Genomic DNA, 15,892 nt, shown 5'->3' with positions numbered 1-15,892 from the left:
TTTTAGCCAATTCAGAGAAATGTAGGAAAAAACCCCAAACAAACACCCATGGCCTAATGACAAGCTACAGGTCAATATGAGAATCGGGAACGCAACAATATCCCCTTCTCTCTTGCAGAGAGAGTTCAGGCAGAGGAATGCATACACTGCAGTTCAGCAGGTTCAGTTTTAATGCTGGGCTTAACTGTGCTCTTCTGCTGCCCGTCTGCTGACTGGCTGTACTCCTTATTTATCCTTTAATTAAAATTCTTAAAGATCTTGAGGTTTTTACCTTTTACCACCTGCACGAGGTGGGTGATAAGAAGCTGGTTATTCCTGACATACAGGAAAGTGCTAGTTGTTGTCTCTGTTCTGGTCTGCTAGTGTTTGCTGAAAACTATGGGGGATGGGGAAGAATTGTACAGAAGCTGTTACAGCTGCTGCATGCTGCTGTTTTCTGCCGAGGCAATTGTCTGGTGACAGTCCTAAAGGTCCTTGTATTAGGACTTTGTACTAGTCTGCTGATGCAAGGGTTTGTACCCCTCTCTCTTCGTGGTCAGTGGGTTAGGACAATGATGAGGAAGAAGCAAGAGGTGGCATCTAGCATGAGATACTTCTTCTCTTGAAGCTCCTAAATTATCTTCTATGGGTAATTTATTAGTTAAATCAATGCAGGTATGTTACACTCGAGAGTGTGTTAATGTCATCAATATTTGAGACTGACATCTTGCTCATTTTTTTTCTTTTCCAATAAAAAAAGGAAAAGATCATGCTGATAGTATTACATAAAGCATAGGGATAGCATGTCCTGTTTTACATCTCCTTATAATAAAAAAAAATTCAAATGCAAATTTCCTTAAAAATACATTTTCCGTACTGATACTGCAATGTGTTGGACCACTTCCTTTCTGTTTGAATGCCAACATTTGAGAATGCTAGATCTGAAAAAGCCTTGTGTAAACTACACTCAATAACAAGAGCATACAATTATGAGGCAACATACATGATGTTCTCCCAAGTGAAAATAATACTGAATGCTCAGTTAAAAAAAACTTGGCTGTCTGTTGGAAATTTAAATTAGCAGCGTGGTAAGGCTATCTTATGAAAGTATTTCGTCAGTTCTCAAAAGTCCATCACAGAAGTGGTTTTTCGGAGGATATTTGCTGTGGACATCTACTGCAGTAGCGTGCCCAGCCACTTGTACTTGTTTAGACATCTCAGGTCGTGCCCTTTGAAGAAGGATCCAGTAGTCAGTGGGAATGCAGGACAGAAATATTGATAAAGTACCAAGAGTGGTGAGTTAGACATGGGCCTGAGCTCAGTATCAAGTATTAGTGGAGCTGGGATACACAGGAGATTGTAGGATACACAGGGAAGCATATAGAAGATGTATAAGCAGACACTGATCTGTCACTCTTCAGCAGAAAAGATCATGGTTATGCTTGTTTTTAATCGGGCTCTGTAAGTAAGCCTAGCCCTGGGGTAAGGGTATGCAGAAGGCACGAATGGGGAAAGATTTTCCACAGAATATGAAGGAGAAGGATTGGAATAAAAATAATTGGGATGTCTCAGGGCAGAAGCGGTGCTGGGGTTGTGGAGTACTTGGGGAAAAGATGGGAACTCTACGTGATAGTGTTCCTGCACACACTACTGTCATCTCTTATTTCCCACCTATTTTAATCGTATGGTAGGAAATCAAAAGAGTTTTTTACTTTATTTGTTAAAGGAAATAATTCAAATGAGATGCATCCTTAAAGGACAAGGGCTCACGATCACAATTTGGAGAAGAGTATTTTAATGCAGATTCACTCAGTGCCATTTTTGTTTGCCAGGATTGTTTCACGTCACCTTTTCTGATTTTCTGTTCCCACTTGTTTTGCTACCTCAGACTAAATCTTTCCCACTGTTTTGCACCTCCTAAGTCTATACAGTACTTGCCTGAAGGACAAGATCCTGATGCTGAAACACATGAATTACATTTAAGTGTTGTTCTCTTGTAGCTGCAGGCTTCTCTGTGTCTTCTGACCAGTGGTAACTCCTGTGTGAAACGCTGGGCACCCTCCGGCTGGGGAACGAAGTGGTGTGGGGGCAAGGGTTTGGTTCCATAGGGCGTAGCCTATGTTGGCAACTTCTGGGACTGCTCCCAGGTCAAGGAATAGTCCTGAGGACTGTAATGAATGGATATTAAGAATGTTTATTCTAAATCAGATCCCACTTTTCCGCTCTGTTTACCGAGATTAGCAGATGCCTTCTTTCCAGGAATATAGCCTAGACAATCTGGTGTTTTCTAGGGGAAGTTGTAATTACATTAAGCTATAAATACCTTAAATGATTATAGTATTTCAATATTTCATTTAAAACATTAGGAGGAAAATTACTGTCATTGCTTTTGCAAACTCTGACTTGCAAAGAATTATTCTGGGACCTCACCAAAAGGTCACACATCCCGTGTTTGTGGATTAAATATTGTCACCTTGTATTTTTCCTGACCTGTTTGAAATTACTGGGTGAACGTGAGATGAGTGTGTAAAAAATGAAAGGACACAGATATTGCTTGACTAAATGATGTTTTAAAAAAAAAGTTTTTAACTAGACAAATTGAAATTAATCTAGTTTAAAAAATTGCAGCAAAACAGTCTGATGTTAGTACAAAGAAAACAGCAGATGATACCAATTGTCCAAATATCCATAGCAATTTGTAAATAATGTTCTTTATGCTGAGACCGAATAATGGTGGAAATGTAATTTAAAAAAACAAAGCAAAAACCAAGATTTCAAGTCTCACGAGAGCTAGAGATCACGCTGTTATTCTGTGAAAATTAATAATGCCGTTCTTATGCATTTTGTATGTTTTTATTGCTGTCTTAAGCAAATGGTGGCTAAAGTAATCTTCAGCTTTCCCAATGCAAATTGATCCTTATTGGTGGTGGAAAGGTGTGATACAATCCTTAGCCTAGAAACCTTGCGGTCTTTAACTGGACAGCCTCATCCCAAAAAATGAGGTGAATTGTCCTATTTTTTTTTTTTTCCAGGTCTCGTGGGTGCTGCTCAAAATTTTGCAGATCTTGTTGCATTAATGCTGGAATTACTGCTGGGTCAGCTAGAATTAGTGCCTCATTGGAGGCTGCTGTGACAGGACATGGTGTTGTGAGGCTCATTTTTGCCTTTCTTGCTTTGCTTCAGCTCTTGTGGCTACTCGCTGTTGAACATCGCAAATTAATTGTGATTGAAACGGATCTCTGGGGGACATCTGGTCCGATGTCCTGCTTAAAGTAGGGATGATCCTGAAGATATATCCAGTTGCTCAGGACCTTGTGCTGTTCAGAGTTGAAAATCTCCAAGGATGGAGATTTCCCAGGCTCTCTAGTTAACCTGTTCCAGTGCTTGATCACTCAGTTTGCCCTTTAAATTTAATTACAATTTGTCTTGCTGCAACTTGAGACTTGACCCCTTGTTCTTTTGTTGGGCATCTATGAGAAGAGTCTGTCTCCATCCATATTCCCCCTGTTAGCGACTAGAAGGCTGCAATTAGAGACCCTGGTAGGCCTCTCTTCCTGAGGCTGAAGGAGCCCAGCTTCCTCAGCTGTTCCTCACTCATCAGGTGCTCCATCACCACTTGGATGTTACTCCTTGGTTTCTCTCCCTTTTATCAGTATTTCTATTGTATCTGGAGGCTCAAAAACAAGCACGCATCTTGAAATGCAGCTTTAACAACGATGACTAGAAGGGAAGAGTCGCTCCCATCAAACCACTGGCTGTGCTTTTGCTAACGCAGACCGGTCTGCAGTTAGCACTCACCACTGCACAGGCACACTGCTGGCTCGTGTTCAACTGCTTGGTCACCAGATTCCCACTTTCCTTTCTCAAAGAGTGTTACTTAGCCTGCCAGTCCCCAGCCTCAGCTGTTGCATAGGGCTGTTTTCTCCTCCGTACAAGACTGGATTTGCCTTGATGAAATTCATGAGGGTGCTGCCAACCCATACCTTTGGCTTGTCAAGGCCCCGTTGAAGGGCAGCCCAGCCCTCCAGCGTGCAAACGTAACGATTTGACTTGGCTGAGCTTAGGTAATTGGGTTATGAGCAAAGCACTTCAGTTTGCTCTTCCAACAGCTTCCCTGAAGGAGAAGGCTGTGTTTTTCAGAGACTGGCAAGGTGAAGTCTTGGCCTCTGTCCTTTTCCACTTGGCCCCACAGTTTGTGGGGTTGCCTTGACGTTTCCCTTTAGCTCACTCAGCTTTTGCCTTTTTGTACTTTCTCAGTTCCTGCATCTTTCCTGTAACTTGCTGAATTCCAAGCTAATATTCCCTGCTTTACTAGCTTCTTAGAGATTTAATCAATGGCATCAAAAGAAGGTTTTATGATTGTACAGCACCAAACTCTTTCTTCAGGGATCAACGACATCAAGGAGTTACTGCATTTAGATTTGAGTCTGAAAAGGGTTAGTCTGACAAGCTGTTGCTGGCAGGGGTTGGACTTGGCATAAAGGGAGGGTTAGCTGGCTCTGACCTTTGTGTTTAGAGCATTAGCTGATATTTAGAGCCTTGTGTTTGTGGCTCTTCTCAGCTTGAAGTAGTTCAGTCCTGCCACTCAGAATTAACTGCCAGGCCCAAGACGGTCTGGACAAGGTACGCTTCTGCTTTTCTGCTAAAGATGTCCTGAAATTATTTGTGTTAAATTAGATGTGTTATTCTGTCTAGATGTTCAGGTGGAAAAAAAGGTATCTTTTACTCAGGTCCTTGATGTGTGGTTTTGTGGTTTATATGAAAAGGAAAGAAAATCGTCCCCCACAAAATAAATATTTTTCATTAAGCAGAAGAAACATCTTTTTGACAACATCACTCAATCATAAATATTTTCCCGGAGTGAGTAATGTTAATAGGAATGCTTGCAGAAACTCTGTGAGGTTTTAAAATGGGGCTTATTTGCAAATGGCAGGCAATTAAATTATTTATAACAGATTAAAGCTGTGCCACTATAACTTCTTTGCTATTATTTCTAAATAGAAAACAGTGACGTTTGCATTCTTTTGCATAATCCGTCACAATCTGTGTGTCACTTTTAATGCAGATATCTTATAAAAATGTGATTTTTTGGAGGGAAAAAAAAAAGAAAATTTGTCTCTATGCTGAACTACTATTTTATATCAGATTAATTTACACAGGCCTTTCAGAAGATAGTCATATTGTTTTACATGCTTTTGATTAAATGGCCTTTAGAATCCTAGCATCCCGTTTGCTGGATCCTAAGAATTTGTAATTAAGAAATTACCCAATACGTACTGCAGATGAGAAAGTACAGGAACTAATGCTGCTAAATGTTTTTTGAAAAGGCCAAACTAAACTGTTAAGTGACGTTTCAAGGTGTCCGTGCAATTTCACTGGCAGTATTTGTACTATCAGTGAGGAATATGGGGGTGACTGGGATAAAGTGTCTCATAATACACCTGAAGGAGTTAATGCACAAACAAGTTGAAAAACCACTAAACCAAGATCCTAAAGAGTCTCTTAAAATGTCAGGAGCTAGTCAGAAGAAGAACTAGTACTCTGTTAACTGTGAACTAATCTGATTTCTGTATGTTGTGGTATAGAACAGAAGTACACAGGACTTGGAAGCTGATTATCAATAGTCTCTGCAACCAAGTCTTGAGTACTGAAAAGCCTTTTGCATGTTGTTTTGAATGTTAAAATACAAACTTGAGAAATAATTTCTGAGTAACACTGCAAATAACTCTTGTAGTCAAATTTTCTAAATGTTTTCTATTGTGATCTCATTTAATCAGTTATGTTCTTATTTGTTTCTGATGCTTATGGTTGAACACACACTGTTCATAGTTTACGAATATAAAGTAAATTCACAGAAGTGATTGCAGCACGGTGAAGAAAGTGGACAAGTTTGCTCTCTTCCTTCCCTCAATAGAGATTTGATATCATAGTGAATTTAAAGCATGAGGAGTTCTGAAATCTGGAGGTGTAGTTGTTTTGTCATATCTGCTTCTAACTGATATCTGTTGAAAAATTCCGGTAAGCTGAGCTTAAAGAAGTGAATAAGCTTTTGTGGTTAGGGGAGACATACGACACTTCTTTTCCCCAACTCAGGCACATGTTTGCATGCTAACACACCATATGCCACCCAAATCCATGTTAATATTGTGCATTTTATGATTGATACGTATCTTTGCCTGTCTCTCGTCTTCTTTGGTGTGGGTGTCAGTCTCCTATCATCCAACTCATGTAGCTTAAACTACACTTCAAGCACACTGGAAGCCGGTGCTCACTCAGTCTCCCATCAGTTTGCATCTAGCAGCGTAAACAGAAGGTGGTGGGAGCATCTATCCCTGTTTGTTCCACTGGTTTTACTGTTGCTAGGGAATACAGTCTCCACTGCTCCTGAGGAAGCGGCGGTTCTGTGGTCTCCTGAACTGGCACCTGAGATGTTGTTTATCACCATGTGCTTCTTAGCTCAGCAAGTTGACTTGTGCTTCCAGCTCCATTTGCTGGAGAGATCAGTGGGGTGGGGTGGTTTTTTGTTTGCTTGTGGGTTTCTTTTTTGCAATTAGTATGTAGAAGCCTGCTGGTAAACCGTCATATTCTTGAAACCAAGATGTGGGGTGTTTGAAAAGAGCATCTCCTTTTTTGACTATGTTGTGGTCATTCACCCTTAAATCATAGCAGTCAAATAAGTGCTGCAGGAAGATCTGTGGCAACCAGAGGAGGTTGTCCTTCTCCCTCTGTCCCTGCACGCATGTGCCGACACACGCACGTACATACACGGCCTGATGTGCCGAAGTGGAAAAGATGGTGTGAACTCTTCTTGTCCACTTCAGTGTGAGGTCAGCAGCCTTGTATTGAGACAACTGTATATATTGGCTGCAATTTGTCAACTTGCTTTACCTGAAGCGGGAGCCACTCGCATAAACTCTTCTCACGGGGCTGTGGAAGGGTGGCAGCCGGGTGATGGTTTCTGACCACAGCCTAAGTAGAAAGCATTTTTCCTGGCACTGCTGTGCCATCTGGCCTACAGCACTCGAGTGTGTCTGCTCTTGTATTTTCTCTAAGCCTTGAAATCCTAATACAGGCTTGCTAGTAGGCATTCTTACACGGGTTCTGAAATAGATCTTGTGCCTCTCTCCTGCACCATCACTTTTCACAGATGCCAATTTTTATGCAGTTTCCGGTAACCAACAGAAGACTCTTTTAGGTTTCTCTTACTGTACTAATTTGTACCAGAAGACTTAATGACAGTAACCTCTTTCCTCCCATTGAGGCACTCTGGTGTATTTAAGACGTTTGAAATCTATCAAGGTATTTACAGCACTGGTTCATTTTGAGAATGGTTTTCATTGTCAATTTAATATTTCACCTGGTCAGGACTTGCATGTTTTCCTTCAGTTTGTTGCCTAAAATAACACCAAGAAAATTATAACTCGTTCACACCATTTCTTTTACCTTTATGATGCCAGAGTAACCAGTACTTATCCCCCCCTGCCCCTCCCACGCTTGTCAATGTAGTGTCAGATACGCTTGACAAAATGATTAAAATCATCCTATTGGCATTTATACCATTTCAACCTGTTAAGGTTCTGTGTGACAGTCAGTACTTATTTGGAAAAGGGATGTCAAGAATCTGCTCACTTCCCCGTGTAATCTTAAAGCAATTTAGCTCTGCTGGAATGTGTAGTGTAACAGAAAGCAGGACGTCTCGGGGAGCTTGATATTTACATGATATTTTTGTTCATTTGCTGGTTGTTTTTTGTTGTTCAATCTCTGGGCAAGTTAGAACTGAGTCTGGCAAAACCATGGAGATTTTTTAAGGCAGAGAGGTCTTCGCAGACAGACGGAAAAACTGTTCCGTTTGTCTATCCAGGTACTAAACTAGTCTGAGAGTTTTCTGCGATGATGATTCAGTAGAGTTTAGTCATTTAGAGTTTAGTTGAGCCATTTTTAGTAGAGTTTAATCAAGTCAAAAAAGTCAATTTACACAGCCGTGAATTCACGCATATGAGCTTTGCCTACAGGGTAGCAGTGCCTAGCAGAGCATTATGTGCCGAACCAATAGCAGCAATCAGTGAGGTGCCAAATGACAGTAATTGGGCAAATGACAGAGGATTTGGTGGTTTGGAACTTCTTTGTAGTGCATCAGTGAGATTTCTGTAGAGTTTGGTTATACACAACCAGCAGGAATTACTAGTTCAGTGAAACATGTCTGAGGGAATTCGTGTTGGGATTTTATTATGAAGGAGAATAACACGTACAGAGACAAAACAGTCTATTTTTTGGGTTACAACTCTTATAGCTCACTCTGAGTGGCAAGCAGGCAAGGAGTTGAAGAACAGATGAGTTTGTTGTGAGCGTGACACAAGCATCTATCTTAACAAAGTAGGTAGCTAAGGAAGAGAATTAGGGTGACTTAATTAGGCTGAGGTGGACAAGCTAACAGGTCTTAGCTTCTAATATGGATTGTTTACAGTTTCCAGACTTGTACCAAATGTAGTTGCTTTTAAACATCTGGGAGGTTGATCTGGGGCTGGCTGCAGGTTTGATCTATGTGCTCTGTGGGCATTTCACCTACATACAGCCCAGCTCTATTTCACTTTCATTCCACATCTCCTAGTTTTTTTTTTCTGGAGCATAAGGAGGAAACCCCGAAGGGTTCATACATCAAGGTGAGTAATACCCTGCTCTTGGCAAGCTTAATTAAGATTCTCTGTAGGTCCTCTAAGGGCCAAGAGTATTGGTCATTCCGCTTGCAGAAATCCCATACCATGCTGTTGAATGTGAGGATTTATTTGGCAGTCTTCTAGCCTGTCTTGATCTTGCAAAGGAACAGCTCTTTGTGAACCAGGTTGCAATCTGCAGCATGGAGGCAATATCTTGCTTGCATAGCTTTAAAGCCAGAGAAATTTAGTGTGCGTGTGCAAATGTGACAGGACCCCGAACACAAGTTGGATGGATCCACCATTGCATTTTTTTGAAGTGGCTGCTAATCTCTACTCATTGATTTCCTGGAATATAAAACCCAAATGGATGAAGGAAAACTCCAATGAAGTTGGGCAAGTTATTAAACAAAAGGCTTGGAGAAGTACCTGCAGTAACACTGCCCATGGAGTTCATGAAGCTTGAATCCTTTTTCAACGTCTTTCCATTCCAATATCTCCCTGTACTTCCAGGGCTGCTGCTTTTCTTTCCTTTGCCTCTGAGGCTCAGCTTTGAGTCTGCTCCTTGTTGCAGCCAAGCTCATGACACCTCAGGTTTGTCTTAGTCTGCTGGTTCCCTTCCGCAGTCCCTCCGCCGCTCTCTGACGCTGCACCGTTCTGCGCTCGGGAAGGGCTTGTGTAGCTCAGCATTGCGACACGATGTGACACACAGTGACACCGCTTGTCACAGCGGGTTTGAGCCAGGAGCACATTCAGTCTCTCAGGTGCTGCAGATCACTTTTCTGCACTTTAAAAGAAAAATTATTTTAGAAGTCCATGTTTTCCAAAACATTTCCAGAAATGGTAAGTTGTTTGGACCATGTGAATAACAGAGTTTATTGTGACAAATTTCTCTGCGTGAAATACGGTGGGCAATGGGGGCAGGAGAAAGTTTCAGTGCTGTAGGCGTTGCAGGCGTATTTCACCCACTGGAGAAATCCCCTGTCAGGCATAACTAAGGCAAACGCAAATCACCATTCAAAATTTGGTTTTCAACCTGCGGGAGGAAAAAGATACACTGGTCTTTGGGGGGGGGGAAGAGCAAGGTCCTAACTGATCCTTGGATTTTGAGGGTTTTTAGTGCCTGCTGACTGTGAAGCACTGTGCCTGCTTACACCCTGAATGTTACGCCATCTGGATAGTGGATAAAATAAAATTGTATTCTCTCCATACTGTCTCTTTTGCCAGTTATTAAGGGAAAAAAAATATCTGAGGTTTACCTGTGCTGATGTGCACTTTGCCCATTTCCAGTCTGAGACTTCTGTAAAATGGTGCATTATTGTAGTCTGGCGCTAAGTTAATTTAAGCCAATTTAAAACATACAGTGAATTTCATTTGGCTTTTATGGGCTAACTTAAATGGTAGCTTATCCAAATGATCATACGTTATTTCTCCTTAAATAAATTAGCTTAGCAAAGTTTTTTATTCACTATAGACAAAGTTCAACTGGTTTACATCACAGAAAGATTTTAATTAAAAAAATCATAGACATGTGATGAAGACTCTTACACCAGATTTTCTTGACCTTTGGGTCAATAAATTCATTTTTGCTATCCTTAATTCATTAAGCCCTCTTTAAACTCTTACTTTGCCAGTTGTATTGTTCTTCTGCCCTGTGTCCGTATTTCCAAAATCCTTGTTGGAGAATTAAAATTAAAAGGGGAAAAAAAAAAGGAATTTCAAACAATATTGCTTCAGAAAAATACATGCTGGAAGCTACTTGTACCACTTAACACTCTTAATGAAGAGCATCACCCACTAAAGGAAAAGAGTTCAATCTTATTTTCCAAAAATACCAGATGCTTTCTGACCTTTTATTAACATCCAAATACATTCTCAAGAGCGCCACAGCTATCCTTGTGATGGCTTAAGAGATCTTCTCATGTTTTCCGGGTAAGCGACTTTCAGAAGCAATAAGAACAATTCTGAAGGGCCTCGGAGTCATCTGTGCCTCTTCTCATCCCCAGTGAATGCTTATTTAGAAGCTTCTGTGGTTGTGCGCGCTGAGGGACGAGCCCTGTTGCCGTGCGACCGAAGCACGTACAGGAGACTTTATTTCAACATGATGCTCTTGACCAGAAAGATACTGAAGAGCTCTTTCCCCCTATCTTCTCACACTCAGAATAATGTCTTATTTCATGTCAGAAAAGTATCAAGAAATATTTCTTTTTTTTTTTTTTTTACCCTTAAAAAAACTAGAGTCTTTCAGGAGTGAGTAGGCCATGGGAAAGAAAGAATTCATATAGCAGCCTTCCCCCCACAACTGATTCTTGCTGATTGCTGAGGGACCAAGTGATTTTTCAAAATATCATTGCCCTGCTGTCTCGATTTCAATTGCAGCTTGTTACTCAAGAGCGGGATGCCAGGCATACTATGAAGTATATTGCTGTTCCTTCAAATGTTTTGTGCTGGTACACTTCCATTCTCTTCCAACTACAAGAGCTTCCTGATTGTTATTTATAAATTTGGATTTTCTCCTTCTATATTCTCTTATTTCAATCCCTCCTTTTACGTGCTGCAAAGAGCACAGCTGCAGTTAAAAGGAGTTTCACATTTCCAGTACATGACAATTTTCAGTTTACTGAAAAGAAGCAAGTCAACAGTTCAGAGATAGGGACCCTTCCCTGCATTAGGTGATTTTTTTTTTTTTTTTTTTTTTTTTCCTTCTCCCTAAATGACCTGGGGAAAAAACCCAATCCTCCTATTAAAACCAAGTACATAGCTGATAGTAGGCATAAGAAAAGGACAACATTGGTAAAACTCAACTTTTTAAAGGCAGTTTCGGAAAATTTATTTTACTGAACAGAGAATGAAGTACTTCTGATTTATTATTTTTGATCATGCTGAAAGTCATAGCATTTGTAGTGCTCATACTCTAGGTCTGGAAAAGAACCCAAATACCATATTTAAATGACACACCTTTTCACTTCAGTGACTTCTTCCGTGTATTATAAAAAGCACAGGGAATGGAATGATAGAAATCTAACTGAAATGGTCCAACACAGTGTGCCTATGAAAACACAGACTATTTATGGTAGTGTAATAATAAATGGTAATGAATGAAAGGAAGAAAAAGAAAGACAAGGCAAGTAGAAAATTGGACAATTGACATTAGTGACTCTGTGTTGAGCTTGCCAAAATTGTCTCCCTTAGCTCTTCATTTTGTACTTGAGCTGCAACTGGCAAATGCCTTGTAAATCTACGACAGCATGTCTTCCTTTCAGTGAGAGGCAAAAAAATAGGGAGTAGTTTGCAACAATAAATTTAAGTGATAATGATCTTGGGGCTCAAGTGTCTGAAACAATTAGCACCTTTTGAGGTTACTTAAATGCAAAAGCACAAGTGGTTTCCTAGAGGAATTTTAAAAAGCCTTTTGGTGCAAATAAAGAACAGAGATATTTTCCTCATTTGTTGAATAATTAAAATTAATTCTTTGTTTTGTTAGAAATCATTGTAATGTTGAACTTCTTTGGTAAAAAATGGAGAAGCTGGAGAAAACTGAGCCAGCTTATTCTCAACAACAGGACGTGTTATTTGTTTTCTAAACACCTTTGAATATATTTTTTCCTACACTATTTCTCTGGACTTTTATGCTTTCCCTTAGTTCCTCTTATTTCCATAAAATATAATCGCAATGGAGTAGTGTAGATGATGTAGGGAGGAAGAAACGAAAGGGAGCAAGGCATTGATCTCTCTGTTAATATTGAATGTACCAAAATATCTGGTAAGTGTTTGAGCACTGAGATGTCAGAGAAAACAATACAGTACTAAGATCTAGTTTTGCTTTTTACATATTTATGCTGTAAAACGGTGAATGTCTGCATGCAGCTTTAAGGATACTTGGAAAAATTTCTAATTCAAGATGACAACTATACAAAATGTCTCTTGATGGTCTTCTGAACTTCTGAATATGTAACAGTGACAGATCAAGGAAAGGCATCAACTTTCTTTGAGGAAAGGCTTCAGCTTCCGAGCTGAATGCAAGTTTACTGTGAAAAGACGAAGTCGATTTGATCTCTGCTATTACTGCATATTTAATCTTAGTGGAAACTTGGGCAGAGTCAGTTTTGATTACATAGGATTTATCTATTTGCTACACTCCAACTCCATTTCATATTGGAGTTCTTAAATTGCGATCATCCAGTGTAAATGTTATATACTCGAAGAAATAGTAACGAGACAGAAAATATAAGTCATATAAATGAAAAAAGAAAGGATAAATGGGAAAAAAAATGGAGAAAGTGTATATACTTCTCTTATAAGGAGATACAGGAAATTTTTGTTTGTCTTGCTGGGTGGACTCCATTCCCAAATGGTAAACGAAGAAAAAGGAAATGACGTTGAGCAAGAAGCTGAGCCTTCATCAGGTGTTTAAACAATTCTTAGGAAATGAGGTGATGGAAAGTGGTGACCTTTGCTGTGGAAGCAGTGACTTGATGAGACAGGTGGCACCTGAGGCAGAATATGAACTGTTAAATAGGATGCCAAGCACCAGTACCTTGGTGGTAGCACTCTAACTATTCCCTGTACAGTAGGCAAGGTCAGATAAAGAAGTTGCTAGGTAAAGTCTCAAAGTGTGTCAAGAGGTGTCAAGGTGAGAGGGTTAATTTATTGGGAAAGGTTTCCCTGAATAGATTAAGTCTTCCTCTGCTGTGCCCACTCCTAAACCAAAATGAAATCTGATTGCTAGTAGTTTAAACTAGAAGATGATGGAGAAATCATACACAGAAGAGCCCACAGTTTGGGATGAGTTAGCTTCAGTTCTAAGTTTGGTGTAGTTGTTGGAAGGGGTTGCTTTTGGTTTTGTTTTTTAGATGCAGAACATGGGAATGGCTACAGTGGTTCAGACCAGATTTGGAGCAAGTAGTACTCATCATTGTCCTGGAACAGCTGATCAGCGGGTTAGGGCGAGCTTTTAATCTTGCTTCCCCAGAACACTGTTCTAGCCACCAATGATCTGTGATTCAGGGGTTTCCTAAGAAAATCACCATCTCTCCATTAAGAAGTTTTGAATTGTTGTTTGATCTATGAACTAGTCCCATTTCTTTTCAAGTATTTGTGAACTTTTAACATTCATAATATCCCCTGGCAAGACGTTTCATTCCTACTTCTCATGGTGTGAAGAAGTTTAGAACAAAGGAAAGGTAGTGGTTTTTCTTCCAATGGATAATTGCGTTGTCACCAGATGTTGTGGTTGTCAAAGTGGCAGTGAGCAGTTGTACAAGCTCATGCAAAAAAAAATCCAGTTAAAGCGATTAAATGCAAAAATACGATTGTTGGCTTTGAAAGTACCTAAGTTGCAGATACTTGAAAACGGAGAGGGTGCCTCAGGAGAAGCATGCCCTGCCCATAAACCCTGGCAGAGGGTGTTAACCTGGCTGACCTTTCTTGTAGCTCAGAGCAGTTATCCATATGTTCTTCACTGAATTGTTTGTATGGCTTGATGACTTCAAATAAATGAATGAAAATCAAATTAAAATAATATTTTGGTGCTACTCATTTCTTAGCTCCTTTCAAGCTGATAGTCTAATGCGTAGTTAGTTCCTGAGCAAGACTTTGCAGAGGGTAGGAACAAGGCTTTGTACCTCTGTTTGAGAAAGTTTCATCATATGTTTATGAACACTTGATTCTCTTTCTGATGATGGTCAGTGCAGAGCGCTGCTGAAAGCTCTCATATCACTTGAAAAAGTTTGATATTTTATTATGCAGAAGACAGCTGTTTGTTAGTCCCTCTCATCATAGGGGATGTCTAACCTCAGTAGTCAGTAGCTCAATAGATACCAAAATTGTTTCTCAGGTTTACTTTTACTCAGACAAGTAGAGTTGTGCCAGAATATAGCTAACTAAAACAGCTGGGCATAGCTGTCCGACAGCTAGAAATCGAAATATAATCGTGCATCTGACCAGTGCATCCATAGCAATGGGAACCATTGGGAATGTGACTCTAACGAGGTCAGTTAAATGACATTTATCTGCTCTTCTGCTAGTCCTGTAACTACTCAAACCTGTCAATATAGGAGTCAGCAAAGCTTTACGTGTCAGACCCATACAAATTTCTATTCCGTGCGCTATGGATTTGCACTGTGTTAAGCTTGTGGCCCTGGGGGTTTGAGTACGCACCCCGATATCTCTCTCCTTCTCTGCCAGACATCATTCCTGGCAGCCAGCCACCCTCACAAGTCAGTTCTGCTGCTTCTCCTGACTTCAGTGATGTGTGCCCTTCATGTGGGACATCCTTTCTCTCGGGCGCAGACTACAGCAGAGAAGGTCTTGCTTGTGCATTCAGCTGCTGCGCTGCTCTCTCCAGAAAGGTTTCTTGTCCTTGTGCACCTCTTATGCTTCAGGCAGTGCTTCCTCCCTGTGCATTCAGATCCTTTTCTGGGTGGAGGATAATATTTTTTTATTTGCCAGCCTCTCCTCTGAAGAGGATTCAGGACGTTAACACTTCAATCCCCAAATTCATTCGACTCCTCTCCTATGCAGCAGTTCGTCTGGCGGTTTTTCTTAATTAAAATAAATGGTTCTGTTTCCTTGGAAATGGAAACTATGCCTTTGTTGGGTGCTACCTATGACATCAGATTAATGTTGCAGTGAGAAGTAGGACCCTTCACGGGCTTTTCCTTGGTGATTTGCTGGTATTTCTTCTTGTGAATTGTCCATATAATCTGTATCAAGTCAGGGTGTCAAGAGATACATTTAATGCAATTATTTCATTAATATGTACGTTTGCTATTTATTTGGTGGCTTGTTACTGGCTTATGGCTGAGACTAAGCACAGGAATTAATGTGTTTGGGGTAAGTAGTTCCCAGCCCCTTCCTCTGAAGAAAATTGTGGCGTGTACCAAATCACATCTATTTGAAATTCCAGTTATGGAAAAACCACTCTTCTCCAATGAAGGGTATTGCAGCCATCCTCGGTGTTTCAATGTGCAGTCAAGATCAGCAGCACAGCATGGCTGTCTGTTTTTATATATCAGTTGAAAGGGAGCTGGCTGCAGTTCAGCTCAGCAAAATAGAGATGTTGATGACAATTTAGGTGAAAGAGAATTACTAGCTAGCAAAAGTAGTGTTGGCTCCTCTGGGGGATGTATTTCGTCATTTAAGCTTGTGACTTTTTCTGAAGAATTTTTCCCCCTTCGTTGCTGTTAGTCATGCTCCAATTAATAAGCCAGTCAGTTTCTTGTCATCCGCATGTGGCCTGGACTTTCTAGTCCATGCTTTCT

General features: G+C 40.4%; 1 protein-coding gene across 2 annotated transcripts in view; it reads left to right on the top strand.

Annotated features, from left to right (window-relative positions):
- Positions 1-15,892, top strand: part of GABBR2 (gamma-aminobutyric acid type B receptor subunit 2) — a 477,515-nt gene that overhangs the window by 82,736 nt on the left and 378,887 nt on the right. The window lies entirely within an intron of this gene.

Source organism: Leptosomus discolor, chromosome 8 (assembly GCF_034619465.1).
Source record: "Leptosomus discolor isolate bLepDis1 chromosome 8, bLepDis1.hap2, whole genome shotgun sequence".
Lineage (NCBI taxonomy): Eukaryota > Metazoa > Chordata > Aves > Leptosomiformes > Leptosomidae > Leptosomus > Leptosomus discolor.
This window is presented reverse-complemented; position numbering and strand designations above follow the sequence as displayed.